Source organism: Montipora foliosa, unplaced genomic scaffold, assembly GCF_036669935.1.
Source record: "Montipora foliosa isolate CH-2021 unplaced genomic scaffold, ASM3666993v2 scaffold_157, whole genome shotgun sequence".
NCBI lineage: Eukaryota > Metazoa > Cnidaria > Anthozoa > Scleractinia > Acroporidae > Montipora > Montipora foliosa.
In genome coordinates, this window is record NW_027179457.1 from 1 (window position 1) to 27,030 (window position 27,030).

At 44.2% G+C, this 27,030-nt stretch overlaps 55 non-coding genes and 4 pseudogenes across 55 annotated transcripts; all 59 read left to right on the forward strand.

Moving 5' to 3' along the window:
- The first annotated feature begins 1,098 nt into the window (after positions 1-1,098).
- LOC137986190 (5S ribosomal RNA) lies at positions 1,099-1,217 on the forward strand (annotated as a pseudogene).
- A 343-nt stretch (positions 1,218-1,560) lies between these two features.
- On the forward strand, positions 1,561-1,680 carry LOC137986191 (5S ribosomal RNA; annotated as a pseudogene).
- Positions 1,681-2,007: 327 nt separating this feature from the next.
- LOC137986182 (5S ribosomal RNA) lies at positions 2,008-2,126 on the forward strand. Its single transcript, XR_011119616.1, has one exon. It is a non-coding gene; the product is annotated as a 5S ribosomal RNA (ribosomal RNA).
- A 326-nt stretch (positions 2,127-2,452) lies between these two features.
- LOC137986202 (5S ribosomal RNA) lies at positions 2,453-2,571 on the forward strand. Its single transcript, XR_011119632.1, has one exon. It is a non-coding gene; the product is annotated as a 5S ribosomal RNA (ribosomal RNA).
- Positions 2,572-2,897: 326 nt separating this feature from the next.
- LOC137986213 (5S ribosomal RNA) lies at positions 2,898-3,016 on the forward strand. The gene has a single exon (XR_011119643.1). It is a non-coding gene; the product is annotated as a 5S ribosomal RNA (ribosomal RNA).
- A 326-nt stretch (positions 3,017-3,342) lies between these two features.
- On the forward strand, positions 3,343-3,461 carry LOC137986226 (5S ribosomal RNA). Its single transcript, XR_011119654.1, has one exon. It is a non-coding gene; the product is annotated as a 5S ribosomal RNA (ribosomal RNA).
- Positions 3,462-3,787: 326 nt separating this feature from the next.
- On the forward strand, positions 3,788-3,906 carry LOC137986238 (5S ribosomal RNA). Its single transcript, XR_011119665.1, has one exon. It is a non-coding gene; the product is annotated as a 5S ribosomal RNA (ribosomal RNA).
- A 326-nt stretch (positions 3,907-4,232) lies between these two features.
- On the forward strand, positions 4,233-4,351 carry LOC137986188 (5S ribosomal RNA). The gene has a single exon (XR_011119622.1). It is a non-coding gene; the product is annotated as a 5S ribosomal RNA (ribosomal RNA).
- A 326-nt stretch (positions 4,352-4,677) lies between these two features.
- Positions 4,678-4,796, forward strand: LOC137986193 (5S ribosomal RNA). Its single transcript, XR_011119623.1, has one exon. It is a non-coding gene; the product is annotated as a 5S ribosomal RNA (ribosomal RNA).
- Positions 4,797-5,122: 326 nt separating this feature from the next.
- Positions 5,123-5,241, forward strand: LOC137986194 (5S ribosomal RNA). Its single transcript, XR_011119624.1, has one exon. It is a non-coding gene; the product is annotated as a 5S ribosomal RNA (ribosomal RNA).
- Positions 5,242-5,567: 326 nt separating this feature from the next.
- On the forward strand, positions 5,568-5,686 carry LOC137986195 (5S ribosomal RNA). The gene has a single exon (XR_011119625.1). It is a non-coding gene; the product is annotated as a 5S ribosomal RNA (ribosomal RNA).
- A 326-nt stretch (positions 5,687-6,012) lies between these two features.
- LOC137986196 (5S ribosomal RNA) lies at positions 6,013-6,131 on the forward strand. Its single transcript, XR_011119626.1, has one exon. It is a non-coding gene; the product is annotated as a 5S ribosomal RNA (ribosomal RNA).
- Positions 6,132-6,457: 326 nt separating this feature from the next.
- On the forward strand, positions 6,458-6,576 carry LOC137986197 (5S ribosomal RNA). Its single transcript, XR_011119627.1, has one exon. It is a non-coding gene; the product is annotated as a 5S ribosomal RNA (ribosomal RNA).
- Positions 6,577-6,902: 326 nt separating this feature from the next.
- Positions 6,903-7,021, forward strand: LOC137986198 (5S ribosomal RNA). Its single transcript, XR_011119628.1, has one exon. It is a non-coding gene; the product is annotated as a 5S ribosomal RNA (ribosomal RNA).
- A 326-nt stretch (positions 7,022-7,347) lies between these two features.
- LOC137986199 (5S ribosomal RNA) lies at positions 7,348-7,466 on the forward strand. Its single transcript, XR_011119629.1, has one exon. It is a non-coding gene; the product is annotated as a 5S ribosomal RNA (ribosomal RNA).
- Positions 7,467-7,792: 326 nt separating this feature from the next.
- LOC137986200 (5S ribosomal RNA) lies at positions 7,793-7,911 on the forward strand. Its single transcript, XR_011119630.1, has one exon. It is a non-coding gene; the product is annotated as a 5S ribosomal RNA (ribosomal RNA).
- Positions 7,912-8,237: 326 nt separating this feature from the next.
- On the forward strand, positions 8,238-8,356 carry LOC137986201 (5S ribosomal RNA). The gene has a single exon (XR_011119631.1). It is a non-coding gene; the product is annotated as a 5S ribosomal RNA (ribosomal RNA).
- Positions 8,357-8,682: 326 nt separating this feature from the next.
- LOC137986203 (5S ribosomal RNA) lies at positions 8,683-8,801 on the forward strand. The gene has a single exon (XR_011119633.1). It is a non-coding gene; the product is annotated as a 5S ribosomal RNA (ribosomal RNA).
- A 326-nt stretch (positions 8,802-9,127) lies between these two features.
- LOC137986204 (5S ribosomal RNA) lies at positions 9,128-9,246 on the forward strand. The gene has a single exon (XR_011119634.1). It is a non-coding gene; the product is annotated as a 5S ribosomal RNA (ribosomal RNA).
- A 326-nt stretch (positions 9,247-9,572) lies between these two features.
- On the forward strand, positions 9,573-9,691 carry LOC137986205 (5S ribosomal RNA). The gene has a single exon (XR_011119635.1). It is a non-coding gene; the product is annotated as a 5S ribosomal RNA (ribosomal RNA).
- Positions 9,692-10,017: 326 nt separating this feature from the next.
- On the forward strand, positions 10,018-10,136 carry LOC137986206 (5S ribosomal RNA). The gene has a single exon (XR_011119636.1). It is a non-coding gene; the product is annotated as a 5S ribosomal RNA (ribosomal RNA).
- Positions 10,137-10,462: 326 nt separating this feature from the next.
- LOC137986207 (5S ribosomal RNA) lies at positions 10,463-10,581 on the forward strand. The gene has a single exon (XR_011119637.1). It is a non-coding gene; the product is annotated as a 5S ribosomal RNA (ribosomal RNA).
- Positions 10,582-10,907: 326 nt separating this feature from the next.
- On the forward strand, positions 10,908-11,026 carry LOC137986208 (5S ribosomal RNA). The gene has a single exon (XR_011119638.1). It is a non-coding gene; the product is annotated as a 5S ribosomal RNA (ribosomal RNA).
- A 326-nt stretch (positions 11,027-11,352) lies between these two features.
- Positions 11,353-11,471, forward strand: LOC137986209 (5S ribosomal RNA). The gene has a single exon (XR_011119639.1). It is a non-coding gene; the product is annotated as a 5S ribosomal RNA (ribosomal RNA).
- A 326-nt stretch (positions 11,472-11,797) lies between these two features.
- On the forward strand, positions 11,798-11,916 carry LOC137986210 (5S ribosomal RNA). The gene has a single exon (XR_011119640.1). It is a non-coding gene; the product is annotated as a 5S ribosomal RNA (ribosomal RNA).
- A 326-nt stretch (positions 11,917-12,242) lies between these two features.
- On the forward strand, positions 12,243-12,361 carry LOC137986211 (5S ribosomal RNA). Its single transcript, XR_011119641.1, has one exon. It is a non-coding gene; the product is annotated as a 5S ribosomal RNA (ribosomal RNA).
- A 326-nt stretch (positions 12,362-12,687) lies between these two features.
- Positions 12,688-12,806, forward strand: LOC137986212 (5S ribosomal RNA). The gene has a single exon (XR_011119642.1). It is a non-coding gene; the product is annotated as a 5S ribosomal RNA (ribosomal RNA).
- Positions 12,807-13,132: 326 nt separating this feature from the next.
- LOC137986214 (5S ribosomal RNA) lies at positions 13,133-13,251 on the forward strand. Its single transcript, XR_011119644.1, has one exon. It is a non-coding gene; the product is annotated as a 5S ribosomal RNA (ribosomal RNA).
- A 326-nt stretch (positions 13,252-13,577) lies between these two features.
- LOC137986215 (5S ribosomal RNA) lies at positions 13,578-13,696 on the forward strand. The gene has a single exon (XR_011119645.1). It is a non-coding gene; the product is annotated as a 5S ribosomal RNA (ribosomal RNA).
- A 326-nt stretch (positions 13,697-14,022) lies between these two features.
- LOC137986216 (5S ribosomal RNA) lies at positions 14,023-14,141 on the forward strand. The gene has a single exon (XR_011119646.1). It is a non-coding gene; the product is annotated as a 5S ribosomal RNA (ribosomal RNA).
- A 326-nt stretch (positions 14,142-14,467) lies between these two features.
- LOC137986219 (5S ribosomal RNA) lies at positions 14,468-14,586 on the forward strand. Its single transcript, XR_011119647.1, has one exon. It is a non-coding gene; the product is annotated as a 5S ribosomal RNA (ribosomal RNA).
- Positions 14,587-14,912: 326 nt separating this feature from the next.
- On the forward strand, positions 14,913-15,031 carry LOC137986220 (5S ribosomal RNA). The gene has a single exon (XR_011119648.1). It is a non-coding gene; the product is annotated as a 5S ribosomal RNA (ribosomal RNA).
- Positions 15,032-15,357: 326 nt separating this feature from the next.
- Positions 15,358-15,476, forward strand: LOC137986221 (5S ribosomal RNA). The gene has a single exon (XR_011119649.1). It is a non-coding gene; the product is annotated as a 5S ribosomal RNA (ribosomal RNA).
- Positions 15,477-15,802: 326 nt separating this feature from the next.
- LOC137986222 (5S ribosomal RNA) lies at positions 15,803-15,921 on the forward strand. Its single transcript, XR_011119650.1, has one exon. It is a non-coding gene; the product is annotated as a 5S ribosomal RNA (ribosomal RNA).
- A 326-nt stretch (positions 15,922-16,247) lies between these two features.
- On the forward strand, positions 16,248-16,366 carry LOC137986223 (5S ribosomal RNA). The gene has a single exon (XR_011119651.1). It is a non-coding gene; the product is annotated as a 5S ribosomal RNA (ribosomal RNA).
- Positions 16,367-16,692: 326 nt separating this feature from the next.
- LOC137986224 (5S ribosomal RNA) lies at positions 16,693-16,811 on the forward strand. Its single transcript, XR_011119652.1, has one exon. It is a non-coding gene; the product is annotated as a 5S ribosomal RNA (ribosomal RNA).
- Positions 16,812-17,137: 326 nt separating this feature from the next.
- Positions 17,138-17,256, forward strand: LOC137986225 (5S ribosomal RNA). The gene has a single exon (XR_011119653.1). It is a non-coding gene; the product is annotated as a 5S ribosomal RNA (ribosomal RNA).
- Positions 17,257-17,582: 326 nt separating this feature from the next.
- Positions 17,583-17,701, forward strand: LOC137986227 (5S ribosomal RNA). The gene has a single exon (XR_011119655.1). It is a non-coding gene; the product is annotated as a 5S ribosomal RNA (ribosomal RNA).
- Positions 17,702-18,027: 326 nt separating this feature from the next.
- LOC137986228 (5S ribosomal RNA) lies at positions 18,028-18,146 on the forward strand. Its single transcript, XR_011119656.1, has one exon. It is a non-coding gene; the product is annotated as a 5S ribosomal RNA (ribosomal RNA).
- Positions 18,147-18,472: 326 nt separating this feature from the next.
- LOC137986229 (5S ribosomal RNA) lies at positions 18,473-18,591 on the forward strand. The gene has a single exon (XR_011119657.1). It is a non-coding gene; the product is annotated as a 5S ribosomal RNA (ribosomal RNA).
- A 326-nt stretch (positions 18,592-18,917) lies between these two features.
- Positions 18,918-19,036, forward strand: LOC137986230 (5S ribosomal RNA). Its single transcript, XR_011119658.1, has one exon. It is a non-coding gene; the product is annotated as a 5S ribosomal RNA (ribosomal RNA).
- A 326-nt stretch (positions 19,037-19,362) lies between these two features.
- LOC137986231 (5S ribosomal RNA) lies at positions 19,363-19,481 on the forward strand. Its single transcript, XR_011119659.1, has one exon. It is a non-coding gene; the product is annotated as a 5S ribosomal RNA (ribosomal RNA).
- Positions 19,482-19,807: 326 nt separating this feature from the next.
- On the forward strand, positions 19,808-19,926 carry LOC137986232 (5S ribosomal RNA). The gene has a single exon (XR_011119660.1). It is a non-coding gene; the product is annotated as a 5S ribosomal RNA (ribosomal RNA).
- Positions 19,927-20,252: 326 nt separating this feature from the next.
- On the forward strand, positions 20,253-20,371 carry LOC137986233 (5S ribosomal RNA). Its single transcript, XR_011119661.1, has one exon. It is a non-coding gene; the product is annotated as a 5S ribosomal RNA (ribosomal RNA).
- A 326-nt stretch (positions 20,372-20,697) lies between these two features.
- On the forward strand, positions 20,698-20,816 carry LOC137986235 (5S ribosomal RNA). The gene has a single exon (XR_011119662.1). It is a non-coding gene; the product is annotated as a 5S ribosomal RNA (ribosomal RNA).
- Positions 20,817-21,142: 326 nt separating this feature from the next.
- LOC137986236 (5S ribosomal RNA) lies at positions 21,143-21,261 on the forward strand. The gene has a single exon (XR_011119663.1). It is a non-coding gene; the product is annotated as a 5S ribosomal RNA (ribosomal RNA).
- A 326-nt stretch (positions 21,262-21,587) lies between these two features.
- On the forward strand, positions 21,588-21,706 carry LOC137986237 (5S ribosomal RNA). The gene has a single exon (XR_011119664.1). It is a non-coding gene; the product is annotated as a 5S ribosomal RNA (ribosomal RNA).
- A 326-nt stretch (positions 21,707-22,032) lies between these two features.
- On the forward strand, positions 22,033-22,151 carry LOC137986239 (5S ribosomal RNA). Its single transcript, XR_011119666.1, has one exon. It is a non-coding gene; the product is annotated as a 5S ribosomal RNA (ribosomal RNA).
- A 326-nt stretch (positions 22,152-22,477) lies between these two features.
- Positions 22,478-22,596, forward strand: LOC137986240 (5S ribosomal RNA). Its single transcript, XR_011119667.1, has one exon. It is a non-coding gene; the product is annotated as a 5S ribosomal RNA (ribosomal RNA).
- A 326-nt stretch (positions 22,597-22,922) lies between these two features.
- LOC137986187 (5S ribosomal RNA) lies at positions 22,923-23,041 on the forward strand. The gene has a single exon (XR_011119621.1). It is a non-coding gene; the product is annotated as a 5S ribosomal RNA (ribosomal RNA).
- A 326-nt stretch (positions 23,042-23,367) lies between these two features.
- On the forward strand, positions 23,368-23,486 carry LOC137986241 (5S ribosomal RNA). The gene has a single exon (XR_011119668.1). It is a non-coding gene; the product is annotated as a 5S ribosomal RNA (ribosomal RNA).
- A 326-nt stretch (positions 23,487-23,812) lies between these two features.
- LOC137986242 (5S ribosomal RNA) lies at positions 23,813-23,931 on the forward strand. Its single transcript, XR_011119669.1, has one exon. It is a non-coding gene; the product is annotated as a 5S ribosomal RNA (ribosomal RNA).
- A 326-nt stretch (positions 23,932-24,257) lies between these two features.
- LOC137986243 (5S ribosomal RNA) lies at positions 24,258-24,376 on the forward strand. The gene has a single exon (XR_011119670.1). It is a non-coding gene; the product is annotated as a 5S ribosomal RNA (ribosomal RNA).
- Positions 24,377-24,702: 326 nt separating this feature from the next.
- Positions 24,703-24,821, forward strand: LOC137986183 (5S ribosomal RNA). Its single transcript, XR_011119617.1, has one exon. It is a non-coding gene; the product is annotated as a 5S ribosomal RNA (ribosomal RNA).
- A 326-nt stretch (positions 24,822-25,147) lies between these two features.
- Positions 25,148-25,266, forward strand: LOC137986184 (5S ribosomal RNA). Its single transcript, XR_011119618.1, has one exon. It is a non-coding gene; the product is annotated as a 5S ribosomal RNA (ribosomal RNA).
- Positions 25,267-25,592: 326 nt separating this feature from the next.
- On the forward strand, positions 25,593-25,710 carry LOC137986189 (5S ribosomal RNA; annotated as a pseudogene).
- A 326-nt stretch (positions 25,711-26,036) lies between these two features.
- Positions 26,037-26,155, forward strand: LOC137986185 (5S ribosomal RNA). Its single transcript, XR_011119619.1, has one exon. It is a non-coding gene; the product is annotated as a 5S ribosomal RNA (ribosomal RNA).
- Positions 26,156-26,479: 324 nt separating this feature from the next.
- Positions 26,480-26,598, forward strand: LOC137986186 (5S ribosomal RNA). Its single transcript, XR_011119620.1, has one exon. It is a non-coding gene; the product is annotated as a 5S ribosomal RNA (ribosomal RNA).
- A 325-nt stretch (positions 26,599-26,923) lies between these two features.
- Positions 26,924-27,030, forward strand: LOC137986192 (5S ribosomal RNA; annotated as a pseudogene; the record flags this gene model as incomplete).

Here is a 27,030-nt window from a genome sequence, read left to right on the forward strand (position 1 = left end):
TTAAAGAACCATCACAGAGGAAAAAGTTTATTTGCTCAGTTCAACGTGCCCGCTCAAAACACACAACAAGAACGGGCTTTCGTTTCCGTCTACGCCGCATACCACAGGCAAAAAACCGGGTCTCGTCCCGTTCCCCGTAGTCAAATCCTGTAGGGCGAGATGTAGTACTTCGACCGGAGACCGCTTGGGAATATCTCGTGTTGTAGAACCTTTCTATTTGACTCTAAACATTTTGTCGTGATATGACTTGTTTTACTTTGGTTTTTCTGTGGGCATTGAGCTAATTAGCACGCGACGCGGGTAAAACTTGTCGTCACACAATTCAAGCTTTAGACAATGGACATTCCATGGAATCGAATCGCGGAAAAGCTTTGTTTACACTCGATCCCCGGATGTTGAAAGGACTTTTTTGAACGGGAAACATTCACTCTCTGCATTTTAACCCATGCATTTGCCGGTGAAGGGTTCAGAACCATCACAGAGTAAACAGTTATGTTGCCTTCTCCAGTTCAACTTGCCCGCTCAGAACACACAACAAGAACTGGCTTTCTTCCGTCTACGACTCATTACCACATACAGCAAAAACCGGGTCTCGTCCGATCCCCGTAGTCAAATCCTGTAGGGCGAGAGTAGTACTGTCGACGGGAGACCGCTTGGGAATATCTCGTGTTGTAGACTTGCTATGTGACTCTACATTTTTTCGTTATATGACTTGTTTTCCTTTGGTTTTCTGTGGGTCATTGAGCTAATTAGCAGCACGCGCGCTTGTAAAACCTTGTCGTCCACAATTCAAAGCTTTTAGAGCTCGTGGTGTGAAACCGTGCAATAGCAGGTGCTCTCAATGTGCACAGGGGGGGGTGTCGGCCATGGACTCAGACTTTGGGAAAAAGCTTTGTGATGACTCGATTCGGGGCCGGATGTTGAGAATGAAATTTTTAGGAACGGGAAACATTAACTCTCTTGGTCGTGGATGGGTGTGCAACACCAATTCCATTGCGTGCGCGTGGTAAAAATTAAAGAAATCTCACAGAGGAAACAGTTATTTGCTCAGTTCAACTTGCGCGCTCAAAAACACACCACAATACTGGCTTTCTCTCCGTCTACGACCATACCACAGGCAAAAAACCGGGTCTCGTCCGATCCCCGTAGTCAAATCCTGTAGGGCGAGAGGAGTACTTCGACGGGAGACCGCTTGGGAATATCTCTTGTTGTATACTTCTATTTGACTCTACATTTTTGTCCTATATGACTGGTTTTTACTTTGGTTTTCTGTGGGCATTGAGCTAATTAGCACGCGCGCTTGTAAAACTTGTCGTCACAATTCAAGCTTAGGCAAATGTGACACATTCCCTGGAATCGAATCGGATGAACGCTTTGTTTACTCGAGTCCCGGATGTTGAAAGGAATTTTTGAACGGGAAACATTAACTCTCTGCATTTTAACCAATGCCATTGCCGGTGAGAGGGTTAAAGAACCATCACAGAGGAAACAGTTTATTTGCTCAGTTCAACTTGCCCCGCGTCAAAACACACAACAAGACCGGGCTTTTTCTTTTTCCCGTCCTACGACCATATCCACAGGCAAAAAACCGGGTCTCGTCCGATCCCCGTAGTCAAATCCTGTAGGGCGAGAGTAGTACTTCGACGGGAGACCGCTTGGGAATATCTCGTGTTGTAGACTTCTATTTGACTCTACATTTTGTCGTTATATGACTTGTTTTACTTTGGTTTTCTGTGGGCATTGAGCTAATTAGCACGCCGCGCTTGTAAAACTTGTCGTCACAATTCAAGCTTTAGCAAATGACATTCCATGGAATCGAATCGAGGAAAAGCTTTGTTTACTCGAGTCCCGGATGTTGAAAGGAATTTTTGAACGGGAAACATTAACTCTCTGCATTTTACCAATGCCATTGCCGGTGAAGGGTTAAAGAACCATCACAGAGGAAACAGTTATTTGCTCAGTTCAACTTGCCCGCTCAAAACACACAACAAGAACGGGCTTTCTTCCGTCTACGACCATACCACAGGCAAAAAACCGGGTCTCGTCCGATCCCCGTAGTCAAATCCTGTAGGGCGAGAGTAGTACTTCGACGGGAGACCGCTTGGGAATATCTCGTGTTGTAGACTTCTATTTGACTCTACATTTTGTCGTTATATGACTTGTTTTACTTTGGTTTTCTGTGGGCATTGAGCTAATTAGCACGCGCGCTTGTAAAACTTGTCGTCACAATTCAAGCTTTAGCAAATGACATTCCATGGAATCGAATCGAGGAAAAGCTTTGTTTACTCGAGTCCCGGATGTTGAAAGGAATTTTTGAACGGGAAACATTAACTCTCTGCATTTTACCAATGCCATTGCCGGTGAAGGGTTAAAGAACCATCACAGAGGAAACAGTTATTTGCTCAGTTCAACTTGCCCGCTCAAAACACACAACAAGAACGGGCTTTCTTCCGTCTACGACCATACCACAGGCAAAAAACCGGGTCTCGTCCGATCCCCGTAGTCAAATCCTGTAGGGCGAGAGTAGTACTTCGACGGGAGACCGCTTGGGAATATCTCGTGTTGTAGACTTCTATTTGACTCTACATTTTGTCGTTATATGACTTGTTTTACTTTGGTTTTCTGTGGGCATTGAGCTAATTAGCACGCGCGCTTGTAAAACTTGTCGTCACAATTCAAGCTTTAGCAAATGACATTCCATGGAATCGAATCGAGGAAAAGCTTTGTTTACTCGAGTCCCGGATGTTGAAAGGAATTTTTGAACGGGAAACATTAACTCTCTGCATTTTACCAATGCCATTGCCGGTGAAGGGTTAAAGAACCATCACAGAGGAAACAGTTATTTGCTCAGTTCAACTTGCCCGCTCAAAACACACAACAAGAACGGGCTTTCTTCCGTCTACGACCATACCACAGGCAAAAAACCGGGTCTCGTCCGATCCCCGTAGTCAAATCCTGTAGGGCGAGAGTAGTACTTCGACGGGAGACCGCTTGGGAATATCTCGTGTTGTAGACTTCTATTTGACTCTACATTTTGTCGTTATATGACTTGTTTTACTTTGGTTTTCTGTGGGCATTGAGCTAATTAGCACGCGCGCTTGTAAAACTTGTCGTCACAATTCAAGCTTTAGCAAATGACATTCCATGGAATCGAATCGAGGAAAAGCTTTGTTTACTCGAGTCCCGGATGTTGAAAGGAATTTTTGAACGGGAAACATTAACTCTCTGCATTTTACCAATGCCATTGCCGGTGAAGGGTTAAAGAACCATCACAGAGGAAACAGTTATTTGCTCAGTTCAACTTGCCCGCTCAAAACACACAACAAGAACGGGCTTTCTTCCGTCTACGACCATACCACAGGCAAAAAACCGGGTCTCGTCCGATCCCCGTAGTCAAATCCTGTAGGGCGAGAGTAGTACTTCGACGGGAGACCGCTTGGGAATATCTCGTGTTGTAGACTTCTATTTGACTCTACATTTTGTCGTTATATGACTTGTTTTACTTTGGTTTTCTGTGGGCATTGAGCTAATTAGCACGCGCGCTTGTAAAACTTGTCGTCACAATTCAAGCTTTAGCAAATGACATTCCATGGAATCGAATCGAGGAAAAGCTTTGTTTACTCGAGTCCCGGATGTTGAAAGGAATTTTTGAACGGGAAACATTAACTCTCTGCATTTTACCAATGCCATTGCCGGTGAAGGGTTAAAGAACCATCACAGAGGAAACAGTTATTTGCTCAGTTCAACTTGCCCGCTCAAAACACACAACAAGAACGGGCTTTCTTCCGTCTACGACCATACCACAGGCAAAAAACCGGGTCTCGTCCGATCCCCGTAGTCAAATCCTGTAGGGCGAGAGTAGTACTTCGACGGGAGACCGCTTGGGAATATCTCGTGTTGTAGACTTCTATTTGACTCTACATTTTGTCGTTATATGACTTGTTTTACTTTGGTTTTCTGTGGGCATTGAGCTAATTAGCACGCGCGCTTGTAAAACTTGTCGTCACAATTCAAGCTTTAGCAAATGACATTCCATGGAATCGAATCGAGGAAAAGCTTTGTTTACTCGAGTCCCGGATGTTGAAAGGAATTTTTGAACGGGAAACATTAACTCTCTGCATTTTACCAATGCCATTGCCGGTGAAGGGTTAAAGAACCATCACAGAGGAAACAGTTATTTGCTCAGTTCAACTTGCCCGCTCAAAACACACAACAAGAACGGGCTTTCTTCCGTCTACGACCATACCACAGGCAAAAAACCGGGTCTCGTCCGATCCCCGTAGTCAAATCCTGTAGGGCGAGAGTAGTACTTCGACGGGAGACCGCTTGGGAATATCTCGTGTTGTAGACTTCTATTTGACTCTACATTTTGTCGTTATATGACTTGTTTTACTTTGGTTTTCTGTGGGCATTGAGCTAATTAGCACGCGCGCTTGTAAAACTTGTCGTCACAATTCAAGCTTTAGCAAATGACATTCCATGGAATCGAATCGAGGAAAAGCTTTGTTTACTCGAGTCCCGGATGTTGAAAGGAATTTTTGAACGGGAAACATTAACTCTCTGCATTTTACCAATGCCATTGCCGGTGAAGGGTTAAAGAACCATCACAGAGGAAACAGTTATTTGCTCAGTTCAACTTGCCCGCTCAAAACACACAACAAGAACGGGCTTTCTTCCGTCTACGACCATACCACAGGCAAAAAACCGGGTCTCGTCCGATCCCCGTAGTCAAATCCTGTAGGGCGAGAGTAGTACTTCGACGGGAGACCGCTTGGGAATATCTCGTGTTGTAGACTTCTATTTGACTCTACATTTTGTCGTTATATGACTTGTTTTACTTTGGTTTTCTGTGGGCATTGAGCTAATTAGCACGCGCGCTTGTAAAACTTGTCGTCACAATTCAAGCTTTAGCAAATGACATTCCATGGAATCGAATCGAGGAAAAGCTTTGTTTACTCGAGTCCCGGATGTTGAAAGGAATTTTTGAACGGGAAACATTAACTCTCTGCATTTTACCAATGCCATTGCCGGTGAAGGGTTAAAGAACCATCACAGAGGAAACAGTTATTTGCTCAGTTCAACTTGCCCGCTCAAAACACACAACAAGAACGGGCTTTCTTCCGTCTACGACCATACCACAGGCAAAAAACCGGGTCTCGTCCGATCCCCGTAGTCAAATCCTGTAGGGCGAGAGTAGTACTTCGACGGGAGACCGCTTGGGAATATCTCGTGTTGTAGACTTCTATTTGACTCTACATTTTGTCGTTATATGACTTGTTTTACTTTGGTTTTCTGTGGGCATTGAGCTAATTAGCACGCGCGCTTGTAAAACTTGTCGTCACAATTCAAGCTTTAGCAAATGACATTCCATGGAATCGAATCGAGGAAAAGCTTTGTTTACTCGAGTCCCGGATGTTGAAAGGAATTTTTGAACGGGAAACATTAACTCTCTGCATTTTACCAATGCCATTGCCGGTGAAGGGTTAAAGAACCATCACAGAGGAAACAGTTATTTGCTCAGTTCAACTTGCCCGCTCAAAACACACAACAAGAACGGGCTTTCTTCCGTCTACGACCATACCACAGGCAAAAAACCGGGTCTCGTCCGATCCCCGTAGTCAAATCCTGTAGGGCGAGAGTAGTACTTCGACGGGAGACCGCTTGGGAATATCTCGTGTTGTAGACTTCTATTTGACTCTACATTTTGTCGTTATATGACTTGTTTTACTTTGGTTTTCTGTGGGCATTGAGCTAATTAGCACGCGCGCTTGTAAAACTTGTCGTCACAATTCAAGCTTTAGCAAATGACATTCCATGGAATCGAATCGAGGAAAAGCTTTGTTTACTCGAGTCCCGGATGTTGAAAGGAATTTTTGAACGGGAAACATTAACTCTCTGCATTTTACCAATGCCATTGCCGGTGAAGGGTTAAAGAACCATCACAGAGGAAACAGTTATTTGCTCAGTTCAACTTGCCCGCTCAAAACACACAACAAGAACGGGCTTTCTTCCGTCTACGACCATACCACAGGCAAAAAACCGGGTCTCGTCCGATCCCCGTAGTCAAATCCTGTAGGGCGAGAGTAGTACTTCGACGGGAGACCGCTTGGGAATATCTCGTGTTGTAGACTTCTATTTGACTCTACATTTTGTCGTTATATGACTTGTTTTACTTTGGTTTTCTGTGGGCATTGAGCTAATTAGCACGCGCGCTTGTAAAACTTGTCGTCACAATTCAAGCTTTAGCAAATGACATTCCATGGAATCGAATCGAGGAAAAGCTTTGTTTACTCGAGTCCCGGATGTTGAAAGGAATTTTTGAACGGGAAACATTAACTCTCTGCATTTTACCAATGCCATTGCCGGTGAAGGGTTAAAGAACCATCACAGAGGAAACAGTTATTTGCTCAGTTCAACTTGCCCGCTCAAAACACACAACAAGAACGGGCTTTCTTCCGTCTACGACCATACCACAGGCAAAAAACCGGGTCTCGTCCGATCCCCGTAGTCAAATCCTGTAGGGCGAGAGTAGTACTTCGACGGGAGACCGCTTGGGAATATCTCGTGTTGTAGACTTCTATTTGACTCTACATTTTGTCGTTATATGACTTGTTTTACTTTGGTTTTCTGTGGGCATTGAGCTAATTAGCACGCGCGCTTGTAAAACTTGTCGTCACAATTCAAGCTTTAGCAAATGACATTCCATGGAATCGAATCGAGGAAAAGCTTTGTTTACTCGAGTCCCGGATGTTGAAAGGAATTTTTGAACGGGAAACATTAACTCTCTGCATTTTACCAATGCCATTGCCGGTGAAGGGTTAAAGAACCATCACAGAGGAAACAGTTATTTGCTCAGTTCAACTTGCCCGCTCAAAACACACAACAAGAACGGGCTTTCTTCCGTCTACGACCATACCACAGGCAAAAAACCGGGTCTCGTCCGATCCCCGTAGTCAAATCCTGTAGGGCGAGAGTAGTACTTCGACGGGAGACCGCTTGGGAATATCTCGTGTTGTAGACTTCTATTTGACTCTACATTTTGTCGTTATATGACTTGTTTTACTTTGGTTTTCTGTGGGCATTGAGCTAATTAGCACGCGCGCTTGTAAAACTTGTCGTCACAATTCAAGCTTTAGCAAATGACATTCCATGGAATCGAATCGAGGAAAAGCTTTGTTTACTCGAGTCCCGGATGTTGAAAGGAATTTTTGAACGGGAAACATTAACTCTCTGCATTTTACCAATGCCATTGCCGGTGAAGGGTTAAAGAACCATCACAGAGGAAACAGTTATTTGCTCAGTTCAACTTGCCCGCTCAAAACACACAACAAGAACGGGCTTTCTTCCGTCTACGACCATACCACAGGCAAAAAACCGGGTCTCGTCCGATCCCCGTAGTCAAATCCTGTAGGGCGAGAGTAGTACTTCGACGGGAGACCGCTTGGGAATATCTCGTGTTGTAGACTTCTATTTGACTCTACATTTTGTCGTTATATGACTTGTTTTACTTTGGTTTTCTGTGGGCATTGAGCTAATTAGCACGCGCGCTTGTAAAACTTGTCGTCACAATTCAAGCTTTAGCAAATGACATTCCATGGAATCGAATCGAGGAAAAGCTTTGTTTACTCGAGTCCCGGATGTTGAAAGGAATTTTTGAACGGGAAACATTAACTCTCTGCATTTTACCAATGCCATTGCCGGTGAAGGGTTAAAGAACCATCACAGAGGAAACAGTTATTTGCTCAGTTCAACTTGCCCGCTCAAAACACACAACAAGAACGGGCTTTCTTCCGTCTACGACCATACCACAGGCAAAAAACCGGGTCTCGTCCGATCCCCGTAGTCAAATCCTGTAGGGCGAGAGTAGTACTTCGACGGGAGACCGCTTGGGAATATCTCGTGTTGTAGACTTCTATTTGACTCTACATTTTGTCGTTATATGACTTGTTTTACTTTGGTTTTCTGTGGGCATTGAGCTAATTAGCACGCGCGCTTGTAAAACTTGTCGTCACAATTCAAGCTTTAGCAAATGACATTCCATGGAATCGAATCGAGGAAAAGCTTTGTTTACTCGAGTCCCGGATGTTGAAAGGAATTTTTGAACGGGAAACATTAACTCTCTGCATTTTACCAATGCCATTGCCGGTGAAGGGTTAAAGAACCATCACAGAGGAAACAGTTATTTGCTCAGTTCAACTTGCCCGCTCAAAACACACAACAAGAACGGGCTTTCTTCCGTCTACGACCATACCACAGGCAAAAAACCGGGTCTCGTCCGATCCCCGTAGTCAAATCCTGTAGGGCGAGAGTAGTACTTCGACGGGAGACCGCTTGGGAATATCTCGTGTTGTAGACTTCTATTTGACTCTACATTTTGTCGTTATATGACTTGTTTTACTTTGGTTTTCTGTGGGCATTGAGCTAATTAGCACGCGCGCTTGTAAAACTTGTCGTCACAATTCAAGCTTTAGCAAATGACATTCCATGGAATCGAATCGAGGAAAAGCTTTGTTTACTCGAGTCCCGGATGTTGAAAGGAATTTTTGAACGGGAAACATTAACTCTCTGCATTTTACCAATGCCATTGCCGGTGAAGGGTTAAAGAACCATCACAGAGGAAACAGTTATTTGCTCAGTTCAACTTGCCCGCTCAAAACACACAACAAGAACGGGCTTTCTTCCGTCTACGACCATACCACAGGCAAAAAACCGGGTCTCGTCCGATCCCCGTAGTCAAATCCTGTAGGGCGAGAGTAGTACTTCGACGGGAGACCGCTTGGGAATATCTCGTGTTGTAGACTTCTATTTGACTCTACATTTTGTCGTTATATGACTTGTTTTACTTTGGTTTTCTGTGGGCATTGAGCTAATTAGCACGCGCGCTTGTAAAACTTGTCGTCACAATTCAAGCTTTAGCAAATGACATTCCATGGAATCGAATCGAGGAAAAGCTTTGTTTACTCGAGTCCCGGATGTTGAAAGGAATTTTTGAACGGGAAACATTAACTCTCTGCATTTTACCAATGCCATTGCCGGTGAAGGGTTAAAGAACCATCACAGAGGAAACAGTTATTTGCTCAGTTCAACTTGCCCGCTCAAAACACACAACAAGAACGGGCTTTCTTCCGTCTACGACCATACCACAGGCAAAAAACCGGGTCTCGTCCGATCCCCGTAGTCAAATCCTGTAGGGCGAGAGTAGTACTTCGACGGGAGACCGCTTGGGAATATCTCGTGTTGTAGACTTCTATTTGACTCTACATTTTGTCGTTATATGACTTGTTTTACTTTGGTTTTCTGTGGGCATTGAGCTAATTAGCACGCGCGCTTGTAAAACTTGTCGTCACAATTCAAGCTTTAGCAAATGACATTCCATGGAATCGAATCGAGGAAAAGCTTTGTTTACTCGAGTCCCGGATGTTGAAAGGAATTTTTGAACGGGAAACATTAACTCTCTGCATTTTACCAATGCCATTGCCGGTGAAGGGTTAAAGAACCATCACAGAGGAAACAGTTATTTGCTCAGTTCAACTTGCCCGCTCAAAACACACAACAAGAACGGGCTTTCTTCCGTCTACGACCATACCACAGGCAAAAAACCGGGTCTCGTCCGATCCCCGTAGTCAAATCCTGTAGGGCGAGAGTAGTACTTCGACGGGAGACCGCTTGGGAATATCTCGTGTTGTAGACTTCTATTTGACTCTACATTTTGTCGTTATATGACTTGTTTTACTTTGGTTTTCTGTGGGCATTGAGCTAATTAGCACGCGCGCTTGTAAAACTTGTCGTCACAATTCAAGCTTTAGCAAATGACATTCCATGGAATCGAATCGAGGAAAAGCTTTGTTTACTCGAGTCCCGGATGTTGAAAGGAATTTTTGAACGGGAAACATTAACTCTCTGCATTTTACCAATGCCATTGCCGGTGAAGGGTTAAAGAACCATCACAGAGGAAACAGTTATTTGCTCAGTTCAACTTGCCCGCTCAAAACACACAACAAGAACGGGCTTTCTTCCGTCTACGACCATACCACAGGCAAAAAACCGGGTCTCGTCCGATCCCCGTAGTCAAATCCTGTAGGGCGAGAGTAGTACTTCGACGGGAGACCGCTTGGGAATATCTCGTGTTGTAGACTTCTATTTGACTCTACATTTTGTCGTTATATGACTTGTTTTACTTTGGTTTTCTGTGGGCATTGAGCTAATTAGCACGCGCGCTTGTAAAACTTGTCGTCACAATTCAAGCTTTAGCAAATGACATTCCATGGAATCGAATCGAGGAAAAGCTTTGTTTACTCGAGTCCCGGATGTTGAAAGGAATTTTTGAACGGGAAACATTAACTCTCTGCATTTTACCAATGCCATTGCCGGTGAAGGGTTAAAGAACCATCACAGAGGAAACAGTTATTTGCTCAGTTCAACTTGCCCGCTCAAAACACACAACAAGAACGGGCTTTCTTCCGTCTACGACCATACCACAGGCAAAAAACCGGGTCTCGTCCGATCCCCGTAGTCAAATCCTGTAGGGCGAGAGTAGTACTTCGACGGGAGACCGCTTGGGAATATCTCGTGTTGTAGACTTCTATTTGACTCTACATTTTGTCGTTATATGACTTGTTTTACTTTGGTTTTCTGTGGGCATTGAGCTAATTAGCACGCGCGCTTGTAAAACTTGTCGTCACAATTCAAGCTTTAGCAAATGACATTCCATGGAATCGAATCGAGGAAAAGCTTTGTTTACTCGAGTCCCGGATGTTGAAAGGAATTTTTGAACGGGAAACATTAACTCTCTGCATTTTACCAATGCCATTGCCGGTGAAGGGTTAAAGAACCATCACAGAGGAAACAGTTATTTGCTCAGTTCAACTTGCCCGCTCAAAACACACAACAAGAACGGGCTTTCTTCCGTCTACGACCATACCACAGGCAAAAAACCGGGTCTCGTCCGATCCCCGTAGTCAAATCCTGTAGGGCGAGAGTAGTACTTCGACGGGAGACCGCTTGGGAATATCTCGTGTTGTAGACTTCTATTTGACTCTACATTTTGTCGTTATATGACTTGTTTTACTTTGGTTTTCTGTGGGCATTGAGCTAATTAGCACGCGCGCTTGTAAAACTTGTCGTCACAATTCAAGCTTTAGCAAATGACATTCCATGGAATCGAATCGAGGAAAAGCTTTGTTTACTCGAGTCCCGGATGTTGAAAGGAATTTTTGAACGGGAAACATTAACTCTCTGCATTTTACCAATGCCATTGCCGGTGAAGGGTTAAAGAACCATCACAGAGGAAACAGTTATTTGCTCAGTTCAACTTGCCCGCTCAAAACACACAACAAGAACGGGCTTTCTTCCGTCTACGACCATACCACAGGCAAAAAACCGGGTCTCGTCCGATCCCCGTAGTCAAATCCTGTAGGGCGAGAGTAGTACTTCGACGGGAGACCGCTTGGGAATATCTCGTGTTGTAGACTTCTATTTGACTCTACATTTTGTCGTTATATGACTTGTTTTACTTTGGTTTTCTGTGGGCATTGAGCTAATTAGCACGCGCGCTTGTAAAACTTGTCGTCACAATTCAAGCTTTAGCAAATGACATTCCATGGAATCGAATCGAGGAAAAGCTTTGTTTACTCGAGTCCCGGATGTTGAAAGGAATTTTTGAACGGGAAACATTAACTCTCTGCATTTTACCAATGCCATTGCCGGTGAAGGGTTAAAGAACCATCACAGAGGAAACAGTTATTTGCTCAGTTCAACTTGCCCGCTCAAAACACACAACAAGAACGGGCTTTCTTCCGTCTACGACCATACCACAGGCAAAAAACCGGGTCTCGTCCGATCCCCGTAGTCAAATCCTGTAGGGCGAGAGTAGTACTTCGACGGGAGACCGCTTGGGAATATCTCGTGTTGTAGACTTCTATTTGACTCTACATTTTGTCGTTATATGACTTGTTTTACTTTGGTTTTCTGTGGGCATTGAGCTAATTAGCACGCGCGCTTGTAAAACTTGTCGTCACAATTCAAGCTTTAGCAAATGACATTCCATGGAATCGAATCGAGGAAAAGCTTTGTTTACTCGAGTCCCGGATGTTGAAAGGAATTTTTGAACGGGAAACATTAACTCTCTGCATTTTACCAATGCCATTGCCGGTGAAGGGTTAAAGAACCATCACAGAGGAAACAGTTATTTGCTCAGTTCAACTTGCCCGCTCAAAACACACAACAAGAACGGGCTTTCTTCCGTCTACGACCATACCACAGGCAAAAAACCGGGTCTCGTCCGATCCCCGTAGTCAAATCCTGTAGGGCGAGAGTAGTACTTCGACGGGAGACCGCTTGGGAATATCTCGTGTTGTAGACTTCTATTTGACTCTACATTTTGTCGTTATATGACTTGTTTTACTTTGGTTTTCTGTGGGCATTGAGCTAATTAGCACGCGCGCTTGTAAAACTTGTCGTCACAATTCAAGCTTTAGCAAATGACATTCCATGGAATCGAATCGAGGAAAAGCTTTGTTTACTCGAGTCCCGGATGTTGAAAGGAATTTTTGAACGGGAAACATTAACTCTCTGCATTTTACCAATGCCATTGCCGGTGAAGGGTTAAAGAACCATCACAGAGGAAACAGTTATTTGCTCAGTTCAACTTGCCCGCTCAAAACACACAACAAGAACGGGCTTTCTTCCGTCTACGACCATACCACAGGCAAAAAACCGGGTCTCGTCCGATCCCCGTAGTCAAATCCTGTAGGGCGAGAGTAGTACTTCGACGGGAGACCGCTTGGGAATATCTCGTGTTGTAGACTTCTATTTGACTCTACATTTTGTCGTTATATGACTTGTTTTACTTTGGTTTTCTGTGGGCATTGAGCTAATTAGCACGCGCGCTTGTAAAACTTGTCGTCACAATTCAAGCTTTAGCAAATGACATTCCATGGAATCGAATCGAGGAAAAGCTTTGTTTACTCGAGTCCCGGATGTTGAAAGGAATTTTTGAACGGGAAACATTAACTCTCTGCATTTTACCAATGCCATTGCCGGTGAAGGGTTAAAGAACCATCACAGAGGAAACAGTTATTTGCTCAGTTCAACTTGCCCGCTCAAAACACACAACAAGAACGGGCTTTCTTCCGTCTACGACCATACCACAGGCAAAAAACCGGGTCTCGTCCGATCCCCGTAGTCAAATCCTGTAGGGCGAGAGTAGTACTTCGACGGGAGACCGCTTGGGAATATCTCGTGTTGTAGACTTCTATTTGACTCTACATTTTGTCGTTATATGACTTGTTTTACTTTGGTTTTCTGTGGGCATTGAGCTAATTAGCACGCGCGCTTGTAAAACTTGTCGTCACAATTCAAGCTTTAGCAAATGACATTCCATGGAATCGAATCGAGGAAAAGCTTTGTTTACTCGAGTCCCGGATGTTGAAAGGAATTTTTGAACGGGAAACATTAACTCTCTGCATTTTACCAATGCCATTGCCGGTGAAGGGTTAAAGAACCATCACAGAGGAAACAGTTATTTGCTCAGTTCAACTTGCCCGCTCAAAACACACAACAAGAACGGGCTTTCTTCCGTCTACGACCATACCACAGGCAAAAAACCGGGTCTCGTCCGATCCCCGTAGTCAAATCCTGTAGGGCGAGAGTAGTACTTCGACGGGAGACCGCTTGGGAATATCTCGTGTTGTAGACTTCTATTTGACTCTACATTTTGTCGTTATATGACTTGTTTTACTTTGGTTTTCTGTGGGCATTGAGCTAATTAGCACGCGCGCTTGTAAAACTTGTCGTCACAATTCAAGCTTTAGCAAATGACATTCCATGGAATCGAATCGAGGAAAAGCTTTGTTTACTCGAGTCCCGGATGTTGAAAGGAATTTTTGAACGGGAAACATTAACTCTCTGCATTTTACCAATGCCATTGCCGGTGAAGGGTTAAAGAACCATCACAGAGGAAACAGTTATTTGCTCAGTTCAACTTGCCCGCTCAAAACACACAACAAGAACGGGCTTTCTTCCGTCTACGACCATACCACAGGCAAAAAACCGGGTCTCGTCCGATCCCCGTAGTCAAATCCTGTAGGGCGAGAGTAGTACTTCGACGGGAGACCGCTTGGGAATATCTCGTGTTGTAGACTTCTATTTGACTCTACATTTTGTCGTTATATGACTTGTTTTACTTTGGTTTTCTGTGGGCATTGAGCTAATTAGCACGCGCGCTTGTAAAACTTGTCGTCACAATTCAAGCTTTAGCAAATGACATTCCATGGAATCGAATCGAGGAAAAGCTTTGTTTACTCGAGTCCCGGATGTTGAAAGGAATTTTTGAACGGGAAACATTAACTCTCTGCATTTTACCAATGCCATTGCCGGTGAAGGGTTAAAGAACCATCACAGAGGAAACAGTTATTTGCTCAGTTCAACTTGCCCGCTCAAAACACACAACAAGAACGGGCTTTCTTCCGTCTACGACCATACCACAGGCAAAAAACCGGGTCTCGTCCGATCCCCGTAGTCAAATCCTGTAGGGCGAGAGTAGTACTTCGACGGGAGACCGCTTGGGAATATCTCGTGTTGTAGACTTCTATTTGACTCTACATTTTGTCGTTATATGACTTGTTTTACTTTGGTTTTCTGTGGGCATTGAGCTAATTAGCACGCGCGCTTGTAAAACTTGTCGTCACAATTCAAGCTTTAGCAAATGACATTCCATGGAATCGAATCGAGGAAAAGCTTTGTTTACTCGAGTCCCGGATGTTGAAAGGAATTTTTGAACGGGAAACATTAACTCTCTGCATTTTACCAATGCCATTGCCGGTGAAGGGTTAAAGAACCATCACAGAGGAAACAGTTATTTGCTCAGTTCAACTTGCCCGCTCAAAACACACAACAAGAACGGGCTTTCTTCCGTCTACGACCATACCACAGGCAAAAAACCGGGTCTCGTCCGATCCCCGTAGTCAAATCCTGTAGGGCGAGAGTAGTACTTCGACGGGAGACCGCTTGGGAATATCTCGTGTTGTAGACTTCTATTTGACTCTACATTTTGTCGTTATATGACTTGTTTTACTTTGGTTTTCTGTGGGCATTGAGCTAATTAGCACGCGCGCTTGTAAAACTTGTCGTCACAATTCAAGCTTTAGCAAATGACATTCCATGGAATCGAATCGAGGAAAAGCTTTGTTTACTCGAGTCCCGGATGTTGAAAGGAATTTTTGAACGGGAAACATTAACTCTCTGCATTTTACCAATGCCATTGCCGGTGAAGGGTTAAAGAACCATCACAGAGGAAACAGTTATTTGCTCAGTTCAACTTGCCCGCTCAAAACACACAACAAGAACGGGCTTTCTTCCGTCTACGACCATACCACAGGCAAAAAACCGGGTCTCGTCCGATCCCCGTAGTCAAATCCTGTAGGGCGAGAGTAGTACTTCGACGGGAGACCGCTTGGGAATATCTCGTGTTGTAGACTTCTATTTGACTCTACATTTTGTCGTTATATGACTTGTTTTACTTTGGTTTTCTGTGGGCATTGAGCTAATTAGCACGCGCGCTTGTAAAACTTGTCGTCACAATTCAAGCTTTAGCAAATGACATTCCATGGAATCGAATCGAGGAAAAGCTTTGTTTACTCGAGTCCCGGATGTTGAAAGGAATTTTTGAACGGGAAACATTAACTCTCTGCATTTTACCAATGCCATTGCCGGTGAAGGGTTAAAGAACCATCACAGAGGAAACAGTTATTTGCTCAGTTCAACTTGCCCGCTCAAAACACACAACAAGAACGGGCTTTCTTCCGTCTACGACCATACCACAGGCAAAAAACCGGGTCTCGTCCGATCCCCGTAGTCAAATCCTGTAGGGCGAGAGTAGTACTTCGACGGGAGACCGCTTGGGAATATCTCGTGTTGTAGACTTCTATTTGACTCTACATTTTGTCGTTATATGACTTGTTTTACTTTGGTTTTCTGTGGGCATTGAGCTAATTAGCACGCGCGCTTGTAAAACTTGTCGTCACAATTCAAGCTTTAGCAAATGACATTCCATGGAATCGAATCGAGGAAAAGCTTTGTTTACTCGAGTCCCGGATGTTGAAAGGAATTTTTGAACGGGAAACATTAACTCTCTGCATTTTACCAATGCCATTGCCGGTGAAGGGTTAAAGAACCATCACAGAGGAAACAGTTATTTGCTCAGTTCAACTTGCCCGCTCAAAACACACAACAAGAACGGGCTTTCTTCCGTCTACGACCATACCACAGGCAAAAAACCGGGTCTCGTCCGATCCCCGTAGTCAAATCCTGTAGGGCGAGAGTAGTACTTCGACGGGAGACCGCTTGGGAATATCTCGTGTTGTAGACTTCTATTTGACTCTACATTTTGTCGTTATATGACTTGTTTTACTTTGGTTTTCTGTGGGCATTGAGCTAATTAGCACGCGCGCTTGTAAAACTTGTCGTCACAATTCAAGCTTTAGCAAATGACATTCCATGGAATCGAATCGAGGAAAAGCTTTGTTTACTCGAGTCCCGGATGTTGAAAGGAATTTTTGAACGGGAAACATTAACTCTCTGCATTTTACCAATGCCATTGCCGGTGAAGGGTTAAAGAACCATCACAGAGGAAACAGTTATTTGCTCAGTTCAACTTGCCCGCTCAAAACACACAACAAGAACGGGCTTTCTTCCGTCTACGACCATACCACAGGCAAAAAACCGGGTCTCGTCCGATCCCCGTAGTCAAATCCTGTAGGGCGAGAGTAGTACTTCGACGGGAGACCGCTTGGGAATATCTCGTGTTGTAGACTTCTATTTGACTCTACATTTTGTCGTTATATGACTTGTTTTACTTTGGTTTTCTGTGGGCATTGAGCTAATTAGCACGCGCGCTTGTAAAACTTGTCGTCACAATTCAAGCTTTAGCAAATGACATTCCATGGAATCGAATCGAGGAAAAGCTTTGTTTACTCGAGTCCCGGATGTTGAAAGGAATTTTTGAACGGGAAACATTAACTCTCTGCATTTTACCAATGCCATTGCCGGTGAAGGGTTAAAGAACCATCACAGAGGAAACAGTTATTTGCTCAGTTCAACTTGCCCGCTCAAAACACACAACAAGAACGGGCTTTCTTCCGTCTACGACCATACCACAGGCAAAAAACCGGGTCTCGTCCGATCCCCGTAGTCAAATCCTGTAGGGCGAGAGTAGTACTTCGACGGGAGACCGCTTGGGAATATCTCGTGTTGTAGACTTCTATTTGACTCTACATTTTGTCGTTATATGACTTGTTTTACTTTGGTTTTCTGTGGGCATTGAGCTAATTAGCACGCGCGCTTGTAAAACTTGTCGTCACAATTCAAGCTTTAGCAAATGACATTCCATGGAATCGAATCGAGGAAAAGCTTTGTTTACTCGAGTCCCGGATGTTGAAAGGAATTTTTGAACGGGAAACATTAACTCTCTGCATTTTACCAATGCCATTGCCGGTGAAGGGTTAAAGAACCATCACAGAGGAAACAGTTATTTGCTCAGTTCAACTTGCCCGCTCAAAACACACAACAAGAACGGGCTTTCTTCCGTCTACGACCATACCACAGGCAAAAAACCGGGTCTCGTCCGATCCCCGTAGTCAAATCCTGTAGGGCGAGAGTAGTACTTCGACGGGAGACCGCTTGGGAATATCTCGTGTTGTAGACTTCTATTTGACTCTACATTTTGTCGTTATATGACTTGTTTTACTTTGGTTTTCTGTGGGCATTGAGCTAATTAGCACGCGCGCTTGTAAAACTTGTCGTCACAATTCAAGCTTTAGCAAATGACATTCCATGGAATCGAATCGAGGAAAAGCTTTGTTTACTCGAGTCCCGGATGTTGAAAGGAATTTTTGAACGGGAAACATTAACTCTCTGCATTTTACCAATGCCATTGCCGGTGAAGGGTTAAAGAACCATCACAGAGGAAACAGTTATTTGCTCAGTTCAACTTGCCCGCTCAAAACACACAACAAGAACGGGCTTTCTTCCGTCTACGACCATACCACAGGCAAAAAACCGGGTCTCGTCCGATCCCCGTAGTCAAATCCTGTAGGGCGAGAGTAGTACTTCGACGGGAGACCGCTTGGGAATATCTCGTGTTGTAGACTTCTATTTGACTCTACATTTTGTCGTTATATGACTTGTTTTACTTTGGTTTTCTGTGGGCATTGAGCTAATTAGCACGCGCGCTTGTAAAACTTGTCGTCACAATTCAAGCTTTAGCAAATGACATTCCATGGAATCGAATCGAGGAAAAGCTTTGTTTACTCGAGTCCCGGATGTTGAAAGGAATTTTTGAACGGGAAACATTAACTCTCTGCATTTTACCAATGCCATTGCCGGTGAAGGGTTAAAGAACCATCACAGAGGAAACAGTTATTTGCTCAGTTCAACTTGCCCGCTCAAAACACACAACAAGAACGGGCTTTCTTCCGTCTACGACCATACCACAGGCAAAAAACCGGGTCTCGTCCGATCCCCGTAGTCAAATCCTGTAGGGCGAGAGTAGTACTTCGACGGGAGACCGCTTGGGAATATCTCGTGTTGTAGACTTCTATTTGACTCTACATTTTGTCGTTATATGACTTGTTTTACTTTGGTTTTCTGTGGGCATTGAGCTAATTAGCACGCGCGCTTGTAAAACTTGTCGTCACAATTCAAGCTTTAGCAAATGACATTCCATGGAATCGAATCGAGGAAAAGCTTTGTTTACTCGAGTCCCGGATGTTGAAAGGAATTTTTGAACGGGAAACATTAACTCTCTGCATTTTACCAATGCCATTGCCGGTGAAGGGTTAAAGAACCATCACAGAGGAAACAGTTATTTGCTCAGTTCAACTTGCCCGCTCAAAACACACAACAAGAACGGGCTTTCTTCCGTCTACGACCATACCACAGGCAAAAAACCGGGTCTCGTCCGATCCCCGTAGTCAAATCCTGTAGGGCGAGAGTAGTACTTCGACGGGAGACCGCTTGGGAATATCTCGTGTTGTAGACTTCTATTTGACTCTACATTTTGTCGTTATATGACTTGTTTTACTTTGGTTTTCTGTGGGCATTGAGCTAATTAGCACGCGCGCTTGTAAAACTTGTCGTCACAATTCAAGCTTTAGCAAATGACATTCCATGGAATCGAATCGAGGAAAAGCTTTGTTTACTCGAGTCCCGGATGTTGAAAGGAATTTTTGAACGGGAAACATTAACTCTCTGCATTTTACCAATGCCATTGCCGGTGAAGGGTTAAAGAACCATCACAGAGGAAACAGTTATTTGCTCAGTTCAACTTGCCCGCTCAAAACACACAACAAGAACGGGCTTTCTTCCGTCTACGACCATACCACAGGCAAAAAACCGGGTCTCGTCCGATCCCCGTAGTCAAATCCTGTAGGGCGAGAGTAGTACTTCGACGGGAGACCGCTTGGGAATATCTCGTGTTGTAGACTTCTATTTGACTCTACATTTTGTCGTTATATGACTTGTTTTACTTTGGTTTTCTGTGGGCATTGAGCTAATTAGCACGCGCGCTTGTAAAACTTGTCGTCACAATTCAAGCTTTAGCAAATGACATTCCATGGAATCGAATCGAGGAAAAGCTTTGTTTACTCGAGTCCCGGATGTTGAAAGGAATTTTTGAACGGGAAACATTAACTCTCTGCATTTTACCAATGCCATTGCCGGTGAAGGGTTAAAGAACCATCACAGAGGAAACAGTTATTTGCTCAGTTCAACTTGCCCGCTCAAAACACACAACAAGAACGGGCTTTCTTCCGTCTACGACCATACCACAGGCAAAAAACCGGGTCTCGTCCGATCCCCGTAGTCAAATCCTGTAGGGCGAGAGTAGTACTTCGACGGGAGACCGCTTGGGAATATCTCGTGTTGTAGACTTCTATTTGACTCTACATTTTGTCGTTATATGACTTGTTTTACTTTGGTTTTCTGTGGGCATTGAGCTAATTAGCACGCGCGCTTGTAAAACTTGTCGTCACAATTCAAGCTTTAGCAAATGACATTCCATGGAATCGAATCGAGGAAAAGCTTTGTTTACTCGAGTCCCGGATGTTGAAAGGAATTTTTGAACGGGAAACATTAACTCTCTGCATTTTACCAATGCCATTGCCGGTGAAGGGTTAAAGAACCATCACAGAGGAAACAGTTATTTGCTCAGTTCAACTTGCCCGCTCAAAACACACAACAAGAACGGGCTTTCTTCCGTCTACGACCATACCACAGGCAAAAAACCGGGTCTCGTCCGATCCCCGTAGTCAAATCCTGTAGGGCGAGAGTAGTACTTCGACGGGAGACCGCTTGGGAATATCTCGTGTTGTAGACTTCTATTTGACTCTACATTTTGTCGTTATATGACTTGTTTTACTTTGGTTTTCTGTGGGCATTGAGCTAATTAGCACGCGCGCTTGTAAAACTTGTCGTCACAATTCAAGCTTTAGCAAATGACATTCCATGGAATCGAATCGAGGAAAAGCTTTGTTTACTCGAGTCCCGGATGTTGAAAGGAATTTTTGAACGGGAAACATTAACTCTCTGCATTTTACCAATGCCATTGCCGGTGAAGGGTTAAAGAACCATCACAGAGGAAACAGTTATTTGCTCAGTTCAACTTGCCCGCTCAAAACACACAACAAGAACGGGCTTTCTTCCGTCTACGACCATACCACAGGCAAAAAACCGGGTCTCGTCCGATCCCCGTAGTCAAATCCTGTAGGGCGAGAGTAGTACTTCGACGGGAGACCGCTTGGGAATATCTCGTGTTGTAGACTTCTATTTGACTCTACATTTTGTCGTTATATGACTTGTTTTACTTTGGTTTTCTGTGGGCATTGAGCTAATTAGCACGCGCGCTTGTAAAACTTGTCGTCACAATTCAAGCTTTAGCAAATGACATTCCATGGAATCGAATCGAGGAAAAGCTTTGTTTACTCGAGTCCCGGATGTTGAAAGGAATTTTTGAACGGGAAACATTAACTCTCTGCATTTTACCAATGCCATTGCCGGTGAAGGGTTAAAGAACCATCACAGAGGAAACAGTTATTTGCTCAGTTCAACTTGCCCGCTCAAAACACACAACAAGAACGGGCTTTCTTCCGTCTACGACCATACCACAGGCAAAAAACCGGGTCTCGTCCGATCCCCGTAGTCAAATCCTGTAGGGCGAGAGTAGTACTTCGACGGGAGACCGCTTGGGAATATCTCGTGTTGTAGACTTCTATTTGACTCTACATTTTGTCGTTATATGACTTGTTTTACTTTGGTTTTCTGTGGGCATTGAGCTAATTAGCACGCGCGCTTGTAAAACTTGTCGTCACAATTCAAGCTTTAGCAAATGACATTCCATGGAATCGAATCGAGGAAAAGCTTTGTTTACTCGAGTCCCGGATGTTGAAAGGAATTTTTGAACGGGAAACATTAACTCTCTGCATTTTACCAATGCCATTGCCGGTGAAGGGTTAAAGAACCATCACAGAGGAAACAGTTATTTGCTCAGTTCAACTTGCCCGCTCAAAACACACAACAAGAACGGGCTTTCTTCCGTCTACGACCATACCACAGGCAAAAAACCGGGTCTCGTCCGATCCCCGTAGTCAAATCCTGTAGGGCGAGAGTAGTACTTCGACGGGAGACCGCTTGGGAATATCTCGTGTTGTAGACTTCTATTTGACTCTACATTTTGTCGTTATATGACTTGTTTTACTTTGGTTTTCTGTGGGCATTGAGCTAATTAGCACGCGCGCTTGTAAAACTTGTCGTCACAATTCAAGCTTTAGCAAATGACATTCCATGGAATCGAATCGAGGAAAAGCTTTGTTTACTCGAGTCCCGGATGTTGAAAGGAATTTTTGAACGGGAAACATTAACTCTCTGCATTTTACCAATGCCATTGCCGGTGAAGGGTTAAAGAACCATCACAGAGGAAACAGTTATTTGCTCAGTTCAACTTGCCCGCTCAAAACACACAACAAGAACGGGCTTTCTTCCGTCTACGACCATACCACAGGCAAAAAACCGGGTCTCGTCCGATCCCCGTAGTCAAATCCTGTAGGGCGAGAGTAGTACTTCGACGGGAGACCGCTTGGGAATATCTCGTGTTGTAGACTTCTATTTGACTCTACATTTTGTCGTTATATGACTTGTTTTACTTTGGTTTTCTGTGGGCATTGAGCTAATTAGCACGCGCGCTTGTAAAACTTGTCGTCACAATTCAAGCTTTAGCAAATGACATTCCATGGAATCGAATCGAGGAAAAGCTTTGTTTACTCGAGTCCCGGATGTTGAAAGGAATTTTTGAACGGGAAACATTAACTCTCTGCATTTTACCAATGCCATTGCCGGTGAAGGGTTAAAGAACCATCACAGAGGAAACAGTTATTTGCTCAGTTCAACTTGCCCGCTCAAAACACACAACAAGAACGGGCTTTCTTCCGTCTACGACCATACCACAGGCAAAAAACCGGGTCTCGTCCGATCCCCGTAGTCAAATCCTGTAGGGCGAGAGTAGTACTTCGACGGGAGACCGCTTGGGAATATCTCGTGTTGTAGACTTCTATTTGACTCTACATTTTGTCGTTATATGACTTGTTTTACTTTGGTTTTCTGTGGGCATTGAGCTAATTAGCACGCGCGCTTGTAAAACTTGTCGTCACAATTCAAGCTTTAGCAAATGACATTCCATGGAATCGAATCGAGGAAAAGCTTTGTTTACTCGAGTCCCGGATGTTGAAAGGAATTTTTGAACGGGAAACATTAACTCTCTGCATTTTACCAATGCCATTGCCGGTGAAGGGTTAAAGAACCATCACAGAGGAAACAGTTATTTGCTCAGTTCAACTTGCCCGCTCAAAACACACAACAAGAACGGGCTTTCTTCCGTCTACGACCATACCACAGGCAAAAAAACGGGTCTCGTCCGATCCCCGTAGTCAAATCCTGTAGGGCGAGAGTAGTACTTCGACGGGAGACCGCTTGGGAATATCTCGTGTTGTAGACTTCTATTTGACTCTACATTTTGTCGTTATATGACTTGTTTTACTTTGGTTTTCTGTGGGCATTGAGCTAATTAGCACGCGCGCTTGTAAAACTTGTCGTCACAATTCAAGCTTTAGCAAATGACATTCCATGGAATCGAATCGAGGAAAAGCTTTGTTTACTCGAGTCCCGGATGTTGAAAGGAATTTTTGAACGGGAAACATTAACTCTCTGCATTTTACCAATGCCATTGCCGGTGAAGGGTTAAAGAACCATCACAGAGGAAACAGTTATTTGCTCAGTTCAACTTGCCCGCTCAAAACACACAACAAGAACGGGCTTTCTTCCGTCTACGACCATACCACAGGCAAAAAACCGGGTCTCGTCCGATCCCCGTAGTCAAATCCTGTAGGGCGAGAGTAGTACTTCGACGGGAGACCGCTTGGGAATATCTCGTGTTGTAGACTTCTATTTGACTCTACATTTTGTCGTTATATGACTTGTTTTACTTTGGTTTTCTGTGGGCATTGAGCTAATTAGCACGCGCGCTTGTAAAACTTGTCGTCACAATTCAAGCTTTAGCAAATGACATTCCATGGAATCGAATCGAGGAAAAGCTTTGTTTACTCGAGTCCCGGATGTTGAAAGGAATTTTTGAACGGGAAACATTAACTCTCTGCATTTTACCAATGCCATTGCCGGTGAAGGGTTAAAGAACCATCACAGAGGAAACAGTTATTTGCTCAGTTCAACTTGCCCGCTCAAAACACACAACAAGAACGGGCTTTCTTCCGTCTACGACCATACCACAGGCAAAAAACCGGGTCTCGTCCGATCCCCGTAGTCAAATCCTGTAGGGCGAGAGTAGTACTTCGACGGGAGACCGCTTGGGAATATCTCGTGTTGTAGACTTCTATTTGACTCTACATTTTGTCGTTATATGACTTGTTTTACTTTGGTTTTCTGTGGGCATTGAGCTAATTAGCACGCGCGCTTGTAAAACTTGTCGTCACAATTCAAGCTTTAGCAAATGACATTCCATGGAATCGAATCGAGGAAAAGCTTTGTTTACTCGAGTCCCGGATGTTGAAAGGAATTTTTGAACGGGAAACATTAACTCTCTGCATTTTACCAATGCCATTGCCGGTGAAGGGTTAAAGAACCATCACAGAGGAAACAGTTATTTGCTCAGTTCAACTTGCCCGCTCAAAACACACAACAAGAACGGGCTTTCTTCCGTCTACGACCATACCACAGGCAAAAAACCGGGTCTCGTCCGATCCCCGTAGTCAAATCCTGTAGGGCGAGAGTAGTACTTCGACGGGAGACCGCTTGGGAATATCTCGTGTTGTAGACTTCTATTTGACTCTACATTTTGTCGTTATATGACTTGTTTTACTTTGGTTTTCTGTGGGCATTGAGCTAATTAGCACGCGCGCTTGTAAAACTTGTCGTCACAATTCAAGCTTTAGCAAATGACATTCCATGGAATCGAATCGAGGAAAAGCTTTGTTTACTCGAGTCCCGGATGTTGAAAGGAATTTTTGAACGGGAAACATTAACTCTCTGCATTTTACCAATGCCATTGCCGGTGAAGGGTTAAAGAACCATCACAGAGGAAACAGTTATTTGCTCAGTTCAACTTGCCCGCTCAAAACACACAACAAGAACGGGCTTTCTTCCGTCTACGACCATACCACAGGCAAAAAACCGGGTCTCGTCCGATCCCCGTAGTCAAATCCTGTAGGGCGAGAGTAGTACTTCGACGGGAGACCGCTTGGGAATATCTCGTGTTGTAGACTTCTATTTGACTCTACATTTTGTCGTTATATGACTTGTTTTACTTTGGTTTTCTGTGGGCATTGAGCTAATTAGCACGCGCGCTTGTAAAACTTGTCGTCACAATTCAAGCTTTAGCAAATGACATTCCATGGAATCGAATCGAGGAAAAGCTTTGTTTACTCGAGTCCCGGATGTTGAAAGGAATTTTTGAACGGGAAACATTAACTCTCTGCATTTTACCAATGCCATTGCCGGTGAAGGGTTAAAGAACCATCACAGAGGAAACAGTTATTTGCTCAGTTCAACTTGCCCGCTCAAAACACACAACAAGAACGGGCTTTCTTCCGTCTACGACCATACCACAGGCAAAAAACCGGGTCTCGTCCGATCCCCGTAGTCAAATCCTGTAGGGCGAGAGTAGTACTTCGACGGGAGACCGCTTGGGAATATCTCGTGTTGTAGACTTCTATTTGACTCTACATTTTGTCGTTATATGACTTGTTTTACTTTGGTTTTCTGTGGGCATTGAGCTAATTAGCACGCGCGCTTGTAAAACTTGTCGTCACAATTCAAGCTTTAGCAAATGACATTCCATGGAATCGAATCGAGGAAAAGCTTTGTTTACTCGAGTCCCGGATGTTGAAAGGAATTTTTGAACGGGAAACATTAACTCTCTGCATTTTACCAATGCCATTGCCGGTGAAGGGTTAAAGAACCATCACAGAGGAAACAGTTATTTGCTCAGTTCAACTTGCCCGCTCAAAACACACAACAAGAACGGGCTTTCTTCCGTCTACGACCATACCACAGGCAAAAAACCGGGTTCGTCCGATCCCCGTAGTCAAATCCTGTAGGGCGAGAGTAGTACTTCGACGGGAGACCGCTTGGGAATATCTCGTGTTGTAGACTTCTATTTGACTCTACATTTTGTCGTTATATGACTTGTTTTACTTTGGTTTTCTGTGGGCATTGAGCTAATTAGCACGCGCGCTTGTAAAACTTGTCGTCACAATTCAAGCTTTAGCAAATGACATTCCATGGAATCGAATCGAGGAAAAGCTTTGTTTACTCGAGTCCCGGATGTTGAAAGGAATTTTTGAACGGGAAACATTAACTCTCTGCATTTTACCAATGCCATTGCCGGTGAAGGGTTAAAGAACCATCACAGAGGAAACAGTTATTTGCTCAGTTCAACTTGCCCGCTCAAAACACACAACAAGAACGGGCTTTCTTCCGTCTACGACCATACCACAGGCAAAAAACCGGGTCTCGTCCGATCCCCGTAGTCAAATCCTGTAGGGCGAGAGTAGTACTTCGACGGGAGACCGCTTGGGAATATCTCGTGTTGTAGACTTCTATTTGACTCTACATTTTGTCGTTATATGACTTGTTTTACTTTGGTTTTCTGTGGGCATTGAGCTAATTAGCACGCGCGCTTGTAAAACTTGTCGTCACAATTCAAGCTTTAGCAAATGACATTCCATGGAATCGAATCGAGGAAAAGCTTTGTTTACTCGAGTCCCGGATGTTGAAAGGAATTTTTGAACGGGAAACATTAACTCTCTGCATTTTACCAATGCCATTGCCGGTGAAGGGTTAAAGAACCATCACAGAGGAAACAGTTATTTGCTCAGTTCAACTTGCCCGCTCAAAACACAACAAGAACGGGCTTTCTTCCGTCTACGACCATACCACAGGCAAAAAACCGGGTCTCGTCCGATCCCCGTAGTCAAATCCTGTAGGGCGAGAGTAGTACTTCGACGGGAGACCGCTTGGGAATATCTCGTGTTGTAGACTTCTATTTGACTCTACATTTTGTCGTTATATGACTTGTTTTACTTTGTTTTCTGTGGGCATTGAGCTAATTAGCACGCGCGCTTGTAAAACTTGTCGTCACAATTCAAGCTTTAGCAAATGACATTCCATGGAATCGAATCGAGGAAAAGCTTTGTTTACTCGAGTCCCGGATGTTGAAAGGAATTTTTGAACGGGAAACATTAACTCTCTGCATTTTACCAATGCCATTGCCGGTGAAGGGTTAAAGAACCATCACAGAGGAAACAGTTATTTGCTCAGTTCAACTTGCCCGCTCAAAACACACAACAAGAACGGGCTTTCTTCCGTCTACGACCATACCACAGGCAAAAAACCGGGTCTCGTCCGATCCCCGTAGTCAAATCCTGTAGGGCGAGAGTAGTACTTCGACGGGAGACCGCTGGGAATATCTCG